The sequence below is a fragment of the Aulostomus chinensis genome, chromosome 3 (genome assembly GCF_037954235.1).
Source record: "Aulostomus chinensis isolate RoL2024-O1b breed Wild chromosome 3, RoL_Achi_v1.0, whole genome shotgun sequence".
In the NCBI taxonomy this organism is placed as follows: domain Eukaryota; kingdom Metazoa; phylum Chordata; class Actinopteri; order Syngnathiformes; family Aulostomidae; genus Aulostomus; species Aulostomus chinensis.
The window spans coordinates 6,732,400-6,744,088 of NC_141322.1; the positions used below are offsets into that span (position 1 = coordinate 6,732,400).

Sequence of the window (11,689 nt, forward strand, 5' to 3'; positions counted from 1 at the left end):
TTGCTGCTAAGAGCATTTTGTCACTGTTTGGTTGCACTTGCATGGAGGAATACACACAGAGAATATTGATGCTGAATGAGTGTAACACTCATGAGAAATCTTGTTCTGATTAAAAGTCACGCATTGACTTTGTGAGCAATTTTCTGTAAACTCCAACAGTATTGCTTTTTTTAATATGTGCTCATATGCAATACACACATTCGTATATACCTCTAACTCCACTGGGGAGAAGTAGGTGATCAAGAATTTATGTTGCTGGTTGCCATGGTGAATCACGTTACCTGTGTTCCATTGAGGAGGTCTTTTAATTTCCTGTAGCACGAACTTCAGTTAACGTAGAATTGATTCAACTAATTGTCATCAGCTGTTCTGACTCTGAAATCTGTGTTTGACAGCTAAGTTGGTCTGCCCAGAGTTGAAGTTTTTAACTCACTTTCTTAACACTGCTTTCTGAAATTCGCCCCTGCTCTGTGTTTGTTTGTATTACAGTGGGGCAAAAAAGTATTTAGTCAGCCACCAATTGTGCAAGTTCTCCCACTTAAGATGAGAGGCCTGTCATTTTCATCATAGGTACACTTCAACTATGAGAGACAAAGAATCCAGAAAATCACATTGTCTGATTTTTAAAGAATTTGCAAATTATGGTGGAAAATAAGTATTTGGTTTATAACAAAACTTCATCTCAATACTTTGTTGGCAATGACAGGGGTCAAAAGTTTTCTGTAAGTTTTCACACACTGTTGCTGGTATTTTGGCCTATGCCTCCATGCAGATCTCCGCTAGAGCAGTGTTATTTTGGGGCTGTTGCTGGGCAGCACGGACTTTCAACTCCCTCCAAAGATGTTCTATGGGGTTGAGATCTGGAGACTGGCTAGACCACTCAAGGACCTTGAAATGCTTCTTACGAAGCCACTCCTTCGTTGCCCGGGCAGTGTGTTTGGGATCATTGTCATGCTGAAAGACTCAGCCATGTCCATCTTCAATGCCCTTGCTGATGGAAGTTTTCACTCAGAATCTCATGATACATGGCCCTATTCATTTGTTCGTTCCTCTACACCAGGGGTGGGGAACCATGTGCCATGGAGGGCCGTGTGCAAGCAGGTTTTCCTTCCAACCAAGCACTTCAACAGGTGATTCCACTGATTAACACTCTTCTGTGGCTTAAGGTGTGTTAATCAGTGGAATCACCTGTTGAAGTGTTTGGTTGGAAGGAAAACCTGCATACACACAGCCCTCCATGGCACATGGTTCCCCACCCCTGCTCTACACGGATCAGTCGTCCTGGTCCCTTTGCAGAAAAACAGCCCCAAAGCATGATGTTTCCACCCCAATGCTTCACAGTAGGTATGGTGTTCTTTGAATGCAACTCAGCATTCTTTCTCCTCCAAACACAACAAATTGAGTTTTTACCAAAAGTTCTATTTCGGTTTCATCTGACTATATGACATTCTCCCAACCCTCTTCTGGATCATCCAAATGCTCTCTAGCAAACTTCAGACGTGCCTGGACATGTACTGGCTTAAGCAGGGGGACATGTCTGGCACTGCAGGATTTGAGTCCCTGTTACTGATGGTAGCCTTTGTTACTTTGGTCCCAGCTCTCTGCAGGACATTTGCTAGGTCCCCCTGTGTGGTTAAGCATTTTTGCTCACGGTTCTTGTGATCATTTTGACCCCATGGGGTGAGATCTTGCCTGGAGCCCCAGATTGAGGGAATTTATCAGTGGTCTCGAATGTCTTCCATTTTCTAATAATTGCTCCCACAGTTGATTTCATCACATCAAGCTGCTTACCTATCGCAGATTCAATCTTCCCAGCCTGGTGCACGTCTACAGTTTTGTTTCTGGTGTCCTTTGACGGCTCTTTTGTCTTGGCCATAGTGGAGTTTGGACTGTGACTGGTTGAGGTTGTGGACAGGTGACTTTTAAACTGATAACGTATACAAACAGGTGCCATTAATACAGGTAACGAGTGGAGGACAGAGGAGCCTCTTAAAGATGAAGTTACAGGTCTGTGAAAGCCAGAAATTGTGCTTTTTTGTCAGTGACCAAATACTTATTTTACCGAGGAATTTACCAATTAATTCATTAAAAATCCTACAATGTGATTTCCTGGATTTTTTCCCCCCATTTTGTCTCTCATAGTTGAAGTGTACCTATGATGAAAATGACAGGCCTCTCTCATCTTTTTAAGTGGGAGAACTTCCACGATTGGTGGCTGACTAAATACTTTTTTGCCCCACTGTAGTAGTCTTTTGTTCATTTCTGTCAAAGAATATCTTCAAGTTCCTCATCGCTTGATTAGCTCTGCATTCGGGTTCAACCTCTCCTGCTTGACCGTGTTTCCTGAAAGTTTTAAGCCCCAGGAATGCCATTGAGGCCTACTGCTGGATCGTGGGAAGGTCTCTCAGGATTTTGAGAGATAAAACCCTGTGGTCTTTCCTTTACCTCTCTGCACAATACCAATTTTTCCACAGAAGGACTTCTTGACATTTGCCATGGTCACAATCGGTCACAGTCCCACAGACTCACTCACACTGTTACCTTAACTGTCATATTTACTATATATATATCTAGACTAAGGTGCAGCTGAAAGAATGAAGATAAAATTAATTAAATAGCCAAAAACTACACCACCCCTTTTTAATGGTATCAGAGATGATTATCAGATCCACTTGTGCTTTAATGATGTGCAGTATAATTAAAAGTCAGATCTCCCTCCAGGATTTGGCTTCAGCAACTGTGCTACTTTTAAGCCTGTTTAATGGATTTATATTCCTCCTATGGTGACAGATTCATTTTTTTCCTCAAGGAAAATATGCAGTTGATTTAAAGGCAAGCCTACCAATTTTTCCACTGTACACAACAGGCCCAACCCTCCCCAGCCCTACTCATATCAGCAGAGATGAAGAACAACCCCCCGCCGCCAGGATTACCACACAGAGCAAAGCCTATCTTACACCCTGTAATTTCACCACATACCTGTAGCATACCCCCAAGTGACTACCTGCAGGACAATGTGTGGTGAGGCCAGAGGCCCATCTTGCAAATGTTTTATCAAATAACTTATTTATCATGCTTGTCTGCTGGCCTACCTGGAGGAGAAAGCTTTTTACGTGTAACCTGAATGAACATGAAAAAAGCTGCTGCAGCCAGGAAAACTGCCACACTTCTCCACTTCTGCTTTGACCAAGTTATCAATAAAAACCTGTTAGAGTTTGTAATTACAAATATACAAATGTTTTTGACAGATATAGTCATTGTAAATCTGTTGTACAGACAGTTCAAATAAATCCAACAGAAACAAGGAAATGTTATTACAGTTTTTATTTAATAACTTTGCAGTTAACCACACTTCTATTCATGACACCAAACCTCATGTTTTGTTTTATTTATTTTTTTAAGAGTGGATGAACTTAAAATGTTTGACCTAAAATTAAAATAGAGGCTCTGCTGATTCATTCAGTTTTTCATAATCATAGCACAAAATATCCTGGAGGTCTTGAAAGTGAAAATTATGAATAATTCCTCTGTCAACTGGCAACTCTTTAAAGAAATGCCTTTGGGGATATACATAAAATATCAGTGCAATTTAAATGTCGGTTAGGTAGTTGAGTTCATTTATAGACTACCTTTTTGAACAAAATTGAACTGAACCAAAAAATTGAACTGAACCAAAAAGGCTAAATAAGAATGTTCAAGCTGTGTGTTTATATACATTATACAGGGGTGTTTGGTTTGTGAAACAAACCTATATTAAAGCGTTCATGTCAAAAGATGATATGATCGGTTAATATAGTTCAACTACCAAGAGGAAATCAAGAGGAAAGTCTGACACTCTGACCGTCAGGAAGAAACAGTTTTGATGAGAAGACAACGGTTACATTTTTTGTAGTCCTGAATACAGAGGCAGGGGAAAACAGAACCAGATCCACTCCTAGGAATCAATTACTGATGGCTGACAGGATACTGTGGCGTTTTTACCAAATAAAACAGCAAAAAGTTCCCTTCTGCAACTTCAAGTGAAGCATAAATATCTAGATGAGATCACCCAAATAAAATGGCTCCATCATTTAAGACAACTGTTCTTTTTATGATTACTTGATAGTACAGAAGTGTGTGGAATGTGCATATGTCATAATTTTCATGACTGATCACGATAATCTAACATGCTGTAAATAAGTCATGTGCTATTAAAAATTCTTTTTATTAAACTGTTTTCAACTGGAGGTAGACATAGAAAGGGAGAGAAAAAATGGAGCAAAACACAAGTTTGAATGTGCGTGTGTTTTCAGCATGGCCCAGATATGGACCGTATAGTCCCGAGAGAGTGCCGTGGTCTCTCTGATATGGGGTCATAAGAGGGGATTCCAATAAAAGGGAGCATCCCTGTAGAGGGAATCAATTATTAAACTCCCACCTCCACAAGGATGTTATTTTTAGACCGCTGAATTACAATGGATAGATGTGGAGCAAGGTGATGTATTATTTCCTCAGGGAAGCAGAGAGGAGCAGACCACCATGCTAAAGCCTTGTATATCATTTGCGCAATTATTTTCACTGGCAAAACATTGGTGTTACTGTTTCTGTGTTGTTTTTTTGGGAGATATGTGACGGCATAAAACAACAACAAAAGAAGTGTGTATTTGAGTGAGAGAAAGAGATTTTGGAGTATATTATGGTGAAGAACATCACATTTTATCACAGAGGAATGAATCTATAGCAAATATTTAATTGAATTTTCCTTAGCCCATATACCTTCCCACCAAGTTAAGTGCAATTCAGCCTCACCATTTTGCAATATTCTGCAAACAAACAGCCAAACAAACAAATACCACCAATAACATGACTCCCTTATCAGGGATAATCCAAAAAATATCAAGGCAACACTCAAAATACAAAGGCTTTCATTGTGTTACCTTAATTTCTGACTACATTCTAGTTTCCCTTCCACTTGATATGTAAATTAAGGTCTTTTTTTTAGTAACTGTATTGCTCCCCCACACTCAACTCTAATTTGGTGATAGCTCACAGGCTTATCCTACTATGTGGTAATTTCATTTGAACCCACCCAAGCCTAGCATCGAGCTCAATTTGACATTACTGTAGAAGAGGATTTTCACAAAGCGAATGTTGGGGCTGAGAGAGATTGAATGCTAGTAGTGATACACGGAGGATCAAGAAATAATGAAAGTGTGTGTGTGTGTGGGGGGGGGGGGGTGAAAGGGTGCACTTTTGGGAAATTGCAGTGCCATGGTTGGTGATATCTGAAACCTCTCTTAAATTTCCTCTCAGTTCACTGATTTCTATTTGTCGTGGCTTTTAGTTTCTAGATCAAAGCCTTAATTCAACACTTAACATATGCTGAGCTTCAAAATACGAAGCAGCAGGCAATCAAAATTATTTTACTGAGTTCTGTATAAACTTTCCAATTTTTCCATTATATATATATATATATATATATATATATATATATATATATATATATATATATATCCCTCTCACCGTTATAGGGTGGTTTGGTGTCATCCTTTCTGGTGCTTTACCAGAAACCTGGGAGCTTGAGGGTTCGAAGCAGTATCTTAGCTGTTGCTAGGACTGCGCTCTTCTGGACTGAGGTTTCAGGTGTAGTTCCAGGAATGTGCTTGTGCCCCTCTCCCTGTTTGGGGGTCACCGCCCCGAGTGCTCCTAGTACCATGGGGACCATGTCAGCCTTGAACTTTCCCACCAGTTCTAGCTGTTCGTTTAACCCCTGGTACTTCTTAACCATCTCATGTTCCTTCTTCCTGATGTTGGCATTAGCTGGTATCGCCACATCTATCACCACTGCCCTCTTCTGGTGTCTGTCCACCACTACTATGTCCAGCTGGTTTGCCAGTAGCTGTTTGTCAGTTCAGAAGCTGAAGTCCCACAGCACCTTAGCCTTATTTTTCTCAACCTCCTTTGGTGGTACGTCCCATTGGGATTTGGGTATGTATCGTCCATAATGGGTACAGATGTGTCTGTATTCTATCCCAGTCACTTGGTTGTGACTCTCCATGTACACTTTTGTGGCTTGCATCTTACACGCTGGTACTATGTGTTGGACTGTCACAGGAGCATCTTTGGGGCATGTTTCCTCTGGCTCACTTGGGCTTGGGTCAACTTGGGTCGGGTGGGGTCGGATCGGTTTGGCCCCATTTTCACTGGCCCTTAACACGGTACTAACCGTCACCATTTTGGTCCCTCTGGAGTTCGAAGTGAGCCGAGCGGGGATTAAACTGTGACATAAACACATAGCGGGGCACTGATTGGGTAACTTACACGCTTATGTCGTCTACTTCGTATCATCTTGGCCTTGGCAGAATATTGGTCGATCGCTTGGTAAAGTCTTTTATACTTTTCTTGGGTGTTTTGTTTCACTGCTCGAAGCCTTGCCTGTCTGTTGTCCCTTACTTTTAGTTTAAGCAAAAACCACTGACCAAGCAACAGGCATCATGCTGCCTCTTTGTCATCTATCGTTGTTGTTGTTGTGTCGTACACAAATTACACCAGGGAACTCTCGGCTGGTGAGTCCACCCACACTGACGTGGAACCCAGTGCGAGTGGAAACGTACCTGTACCGAGCCGTACCGACCCAACCTACCCAACCCAAGCTGAAGTGAGCCAGTGGAAACGTGCTCTTACACAGCCTGCACGTTGGGTCTAATCTGGTGTGGTAGACCGTGGCTTCTATGGCTCTTGTGTTTATGGCCTGCTCTTGCGCTGCCATGATGAGTGCCTCTGTGCTGTCTTTCAGTCCAGCATGTTCAAACCATTGGTAGGTTTTCTTGATATCAGCCACTTCCTCAATCTGGCGGTTGTACATGCCGTGTAGGGGCTTGTCTGTCAATGTCTACTCCTCTCCCTCCTCATTCTAATAGGTTTTCAGCTGTCTGAGGCATTCACTTAGCTGCTTGTCCTAAGGGGCCATCTTCTTGATGTGCTCTTGGATTTTCGATGTTTCATCCTGGACAGTGGCTCTGATGCTCACTAGTCCTCGTCCTCTCTCTTTCTGTTTTGTGTACATAGTCAGAATGCTGGAATTAGGGTGAAACCCTCCGTGCATGGTGAGGAGCTTTCTGGTCTTGACGTCTGTGGCTTCCATCTCCTTCTTTGGCCTGCTTATTACCCAAGGCAGGGTATCTGATGATAGGTAGTGCGTACATGCTCGGACACACACACACACACACACACACACACATACACACCCAGTCCAACCAGTTTGGACACGCCTTCTCATTTAATGTTTTTCTTTATTTTCATGACTATTTACATTGTAGAGTCTCACTGAAGGCATCTATCAACTATGAATGAGCACATATGGAATTATGTAGGAATTATGTTGTAAACAAATTAGTGTGGAAAAACTCAAAACATGTTTTATATTTCAGATTCTTCCAAATAGTCACCCTTTGCTTTGATTACTACTTTGTACACTCTTGGCGTTCTCTCGATGAGCTTCATGAGGTCGTCACCTGAAATGGTTTTTCAACAGTCTTGAAGGAGTTCCCAGAGATGCTGAGAACTTGTTGGCCCTTTTGCCTTCACTCTGCGGCCCATCTTGATTGGATTTAGGTCAGGTGACTGTGGAGGCCAGGTCATCAGGTGCAGCACTCCGTCACTCTCCTTCTTGGTCAAGTAGCCCTTACATAGCCAGGGGGTGTGTTTGGGGTCGTTTTCCTGTTAAGAAATAAATGATGGTCCAATTAAAAGCGAACCTGATGGGATGGCATGTCGCTGCAGGATGCTGTGGTAGCCATGCTGCTTCAGTGTTCCTTCAATTTTGAATAGATCCCCTCTAGTGTCACCAGCAAAGCACCCCCACACCATCACACCTCCTCCTCCATGCTCCACAGTGGGAACCATGCATGTAAGGGCCACCCGTTCACCTTTTCAGCATTGCACAAAGACACGGAACCAAAGATCTCAAGTTTGGACTCACCAGACCAAAGCACAGATTTCCACTGGTCTGATGTCCATTCCTTGTGTTTCTTGGCCCAAACAAATCTCTTCCTCTTGTTGCTTTTCCTTAGTAGTGGTTTCTTAGCAGTTATTTGACCTTAAAGGCCTGATTGGCACAGTCTCTTTTGAACAGTTGATGTAGAGATGTCTCAGCTACTAGACCTCTGTGTGGCATTTATCTGGGCTCTGATCTGTGGTACTGTTAACTTGCGATTTTTGAGGCTGGTGACTTGGATGAACTTCTCAAATCCTCAGCAGCAGAGGAAACTCTTGGTCTTCCTTTCCTGGGGCGGTCCTCACGTGAGCCAGTTTCGTCGGTGCGCCTGATCGTTTTTGCCACTGCATTTGGGGACACTCACAATTTTCCAGACTGACTAACCTCCAGTTCTGAAATTAATGATGTAGTGTCGTTTCTCTTTACTTAGCAAACTCATCGTTTTCTTAAATGTCCACCTTCGTTTCATCTTCGTCATCCTGGTAGATGGCAGCAGATTTTTATCAAGACCAAAGAATCAAGACATTTTTCCATTCATCCGTCCATCAATTATATGAAGTGTGCCAGTGCTGGATGCTGAAAAGCAGCCCGCACCATAAGGTTGCCACCTACAAACTTAACTTTTTGTGTGGTGTCTTTGGGGTGATGCAATGCCATTTGACCTCCAAACATGGTGTGTATTATGGGATCCAGAGAGTTAAGTTTTGGCCTTATCTGACCAGACTATATTCTCCCAGCATTTCACAGGTTTGTGTGAAAGTTATACAGCAAACTTTAAATGAGCTTCAACGTGTTTTTTTCTTCAGCAATGGAGTCTTGTGTGGTGATTCTGTATACAGACCATGGCTGTTGAGGGTGTTACTGTTTTTTTGAAAACAATTGTACTTGCTAATTCCAGGTCTTTCTGAAGCTCTCCACAAGGGTTCCTTGGCTCTTGTACAACTCCTCTGATAATTCTTTTAACTCCATTATCAGAAATCTTGTGAAAAGCATCTGGTTGTTGCTGGTTTCTGGTGACATTATGTTTCCACCTCTGGATTGTGGCCCCAACAGTGCTTGCACGTACATTCAGGAGTTTAGAAGTCCTTCTGTAACCCATGTCATCAGTACTTTTTCAGCAATAAGGTTGCAAAGGTCTTGCATGAGCCCTTTGCTTTTACCCGTCATGAGATGTTTCTTGAGATGACACCTTTGCAATGAGACACATTTTTGTCACCATCAGTTGGAACTGAACCAGGTGATATTATTTGCACTGACCAGGGGCAAGATTGCTTTCTAATTACTGATAGATTTCAGCTGGTGTCTTGGCCATTTTGCGCCTCCATTTCTTCATGTGTTCAATACCTTTTCCCAGTGTCATTCCATGTTATTACACATAACTTAATTTATGGACATCTAAGGTTTGATTTCTTTGAATGTGTGGGTTGCATGGGTTGTTACCAAAAAAAAAATTCTAAATTTCAAAGCCTGTCAAATTCTACCTCAGTGTCTGGATAGTGCAAAGTTCTGTCACGATCCCTGTCTCATGTTTCCTGTTTTTTTTTGTCGTCATGTCCTGTCTTCCTGACCTCCCTCCTGTCATTACCTCATGTGTCTCACCTGGGTGATTGCACCACCTGTGCCTTGTTTCCCCTCTTGTATTTAACCTGTGTGTCTCCTTAGTTCCTGGTTGGGTTGTGGTCATCATTTGTCGTTTTTCGCTGTTACGGTAGTTGTTGTCGTCCTTGTTGTCTGTATTCTAGTTGTCACAGTTCACTAACGTCTTTTGCTGTCATTGTCGTCATCCTCTCAAGTTTCCAGTCTCAAGTTTCCAGTCTCAAGCTGTCAAGTTGTCAGGTCGTCTCAAGTTGTCAGGTCGTCTCAAGTTGTCAGGTCGTCTCAAGTTTCCAGTCTCCCGTCATCCGTCACCAGCCTCTAGCCTCCTGCTCTCCCCGTCTCTAGCCTCCAGCACTCCTAATAAACCTCTTTTTGCACCATCCCTACTGTCTGCATTTGGGTCTAAATCATCCCACAAATCCAGAACGTGACAGAATGACCCAACCAACAAAAAAGACCCAGCAGACCACCCCTCTCCCCAAAAAGATGACTCTTTTTCAATATTTTGCCTATATGGCACAACAAACCGAAGAAAGAGAGTCACGTCAAGCAGAGGACTTCACGGGCACCCGGCTGGCCTTGGGAGGCCCTCGCTCGGTGCAGTGAGCCCTCTGCTCAGCTCAGCCCCCATCTGGGAGACCTGGGAGCTCCCAGCCCAAGGGAAAAGAGAAGGCAGGCCACCCTCGTGCTCCGACGCGGTCAAATACAGCCCTCACCCCAGCTACACAGCTGCCACCCACGGAAGCCACTCCTGTCTCGGCGTCGGGGGTCCTGGCAGACTCAATCCCCATCGCAGCGGCTGCTACACCTTCTCCGCCGCCACGGGTCCTGGCGTGCGTCACTCCTGTTCCGGTGCCGAGGATCCGGGTTGGCTCAACCCCTGCTCCGATGAGGGTCCTGGCGGGCGCCACCCCTGTCACGGCGCCAAGGGTCCTGGCAGGCGCCACCCCTGTCACGGCGCCAAGGGTCCTGGCAGGCGTCACTCCTGTTCCGGCGCCGAGGATCTGGGTTGGCTTAACCCCTGCTCCGCCGAGGGTTCTGGCGGGCTCCATCCCCACCGCAGCGGCTGCTGCACCTTCCCTGAGGGATGGGACTGTGGGACTGTGGGTCCTGGCGGGCGTCACTGCTGTTCCGGTGCCAAGGATCTGGGTTGGCTCAACTCCTGCTCCGCCGAGGGTTCTGGCGGGCTCCATCCCCGTCGCAGCGGCTCCTGCGCCATCTCCCCCGCCGAGGGTCCTAGCGGGCGCCACTCCTGTCATGGCGCCAAGGGTTCTGGCTGGCGCCTTTCTTGCTCCGTGCCTCCTGGGCCGGCCCCCTGACTCTCCGTGGTCTGCGCAGTCCCCTGGCCGCCCCCCCTGACACTGTATGGTTGTTCTCCCCATGGGTGTGGTGACTGAGTGGTTTGGGGTTTTTTTTTTGCTTCACTGATGTGTTCTTGTCCCATCCCGCCTCCTGGCCACCCTCCACCCACCCTGGTGTTGTTTGTTTCTGGGCTGTCTGGGAGCCAGCCCTTGGGGGGGGGGGGGGGGTACTCTCACGATCCCTGTCTCGTGTTTCCTGTTATTTTGTAGTCATGTCCTGTCTTCCTGACCTCCCTCCTGTCATTACCTCATGTGTCTCACCTGGGTGATTGCGCCACCTGTGTCTTGTTTCCCCTCTTGTATTTAACCCGTGTGTCTCCTTAGTTCCTGGTTGGGTCATTGTCATTTGTCGTTTTTCGCTGTTACGGTAGTCGTCGTCCTTGTTGTCTGTATTCTAGTTGTCACAGTTCAGTAACGTCCTTTGCTGTCGTTGTCATCATCGTCTCAAGTTTCCAGTCACAAGTTGTCAAGTCTCCCGTCATCCGTCACAGCCTCCAGCTCTCCCCGTCTCTAGCCTCCAGCACTCCTAATAAACCTCTTTTTGCACCATCCCTACTGTCTGCATTTGGGTCTCAATCATCCCACAAACCCCAAACGTGACAAAGTTCACCACAAATCTTTGGGATTCTCCTACCAATCACATGCATCAGATGCCTCAAATCATCTTCCTTTTTAAAGTGAGATTGATCAATATGCTCAAAGACTGTCTTGATAAAATTATTAAATCTTCAAGCCTAAATTTAATGAAGATAGCTGT

At 44.6% G+C, this 11,689-nt stretch overlaps 1 protein-coding gene and 2 pseudogenes across 3 annotated transcripts in view; 1 reads left to right on the forward strand and 2 right to left on the reverse strand.

The window, feature by feature from the left end:
• LOC147267511 (copine-9-like) overlaps positions 1-11,689 on the forward strand; it is a 136,948-nt gene that overhangs the window by 68,327 nt on the left and 56,932 nt on the right. The gene's annotated exons all lie outside the window — the stretch shown is intronic.
• On the reverse strand, positions 757-1,954 carry LOC147267512 (uncharacterized; annotated as a pseudogene).
• LOC147267513 (uncharacterized) lies at positions 5,540-7,084 on the reverse strand (annotated as a pseudogene).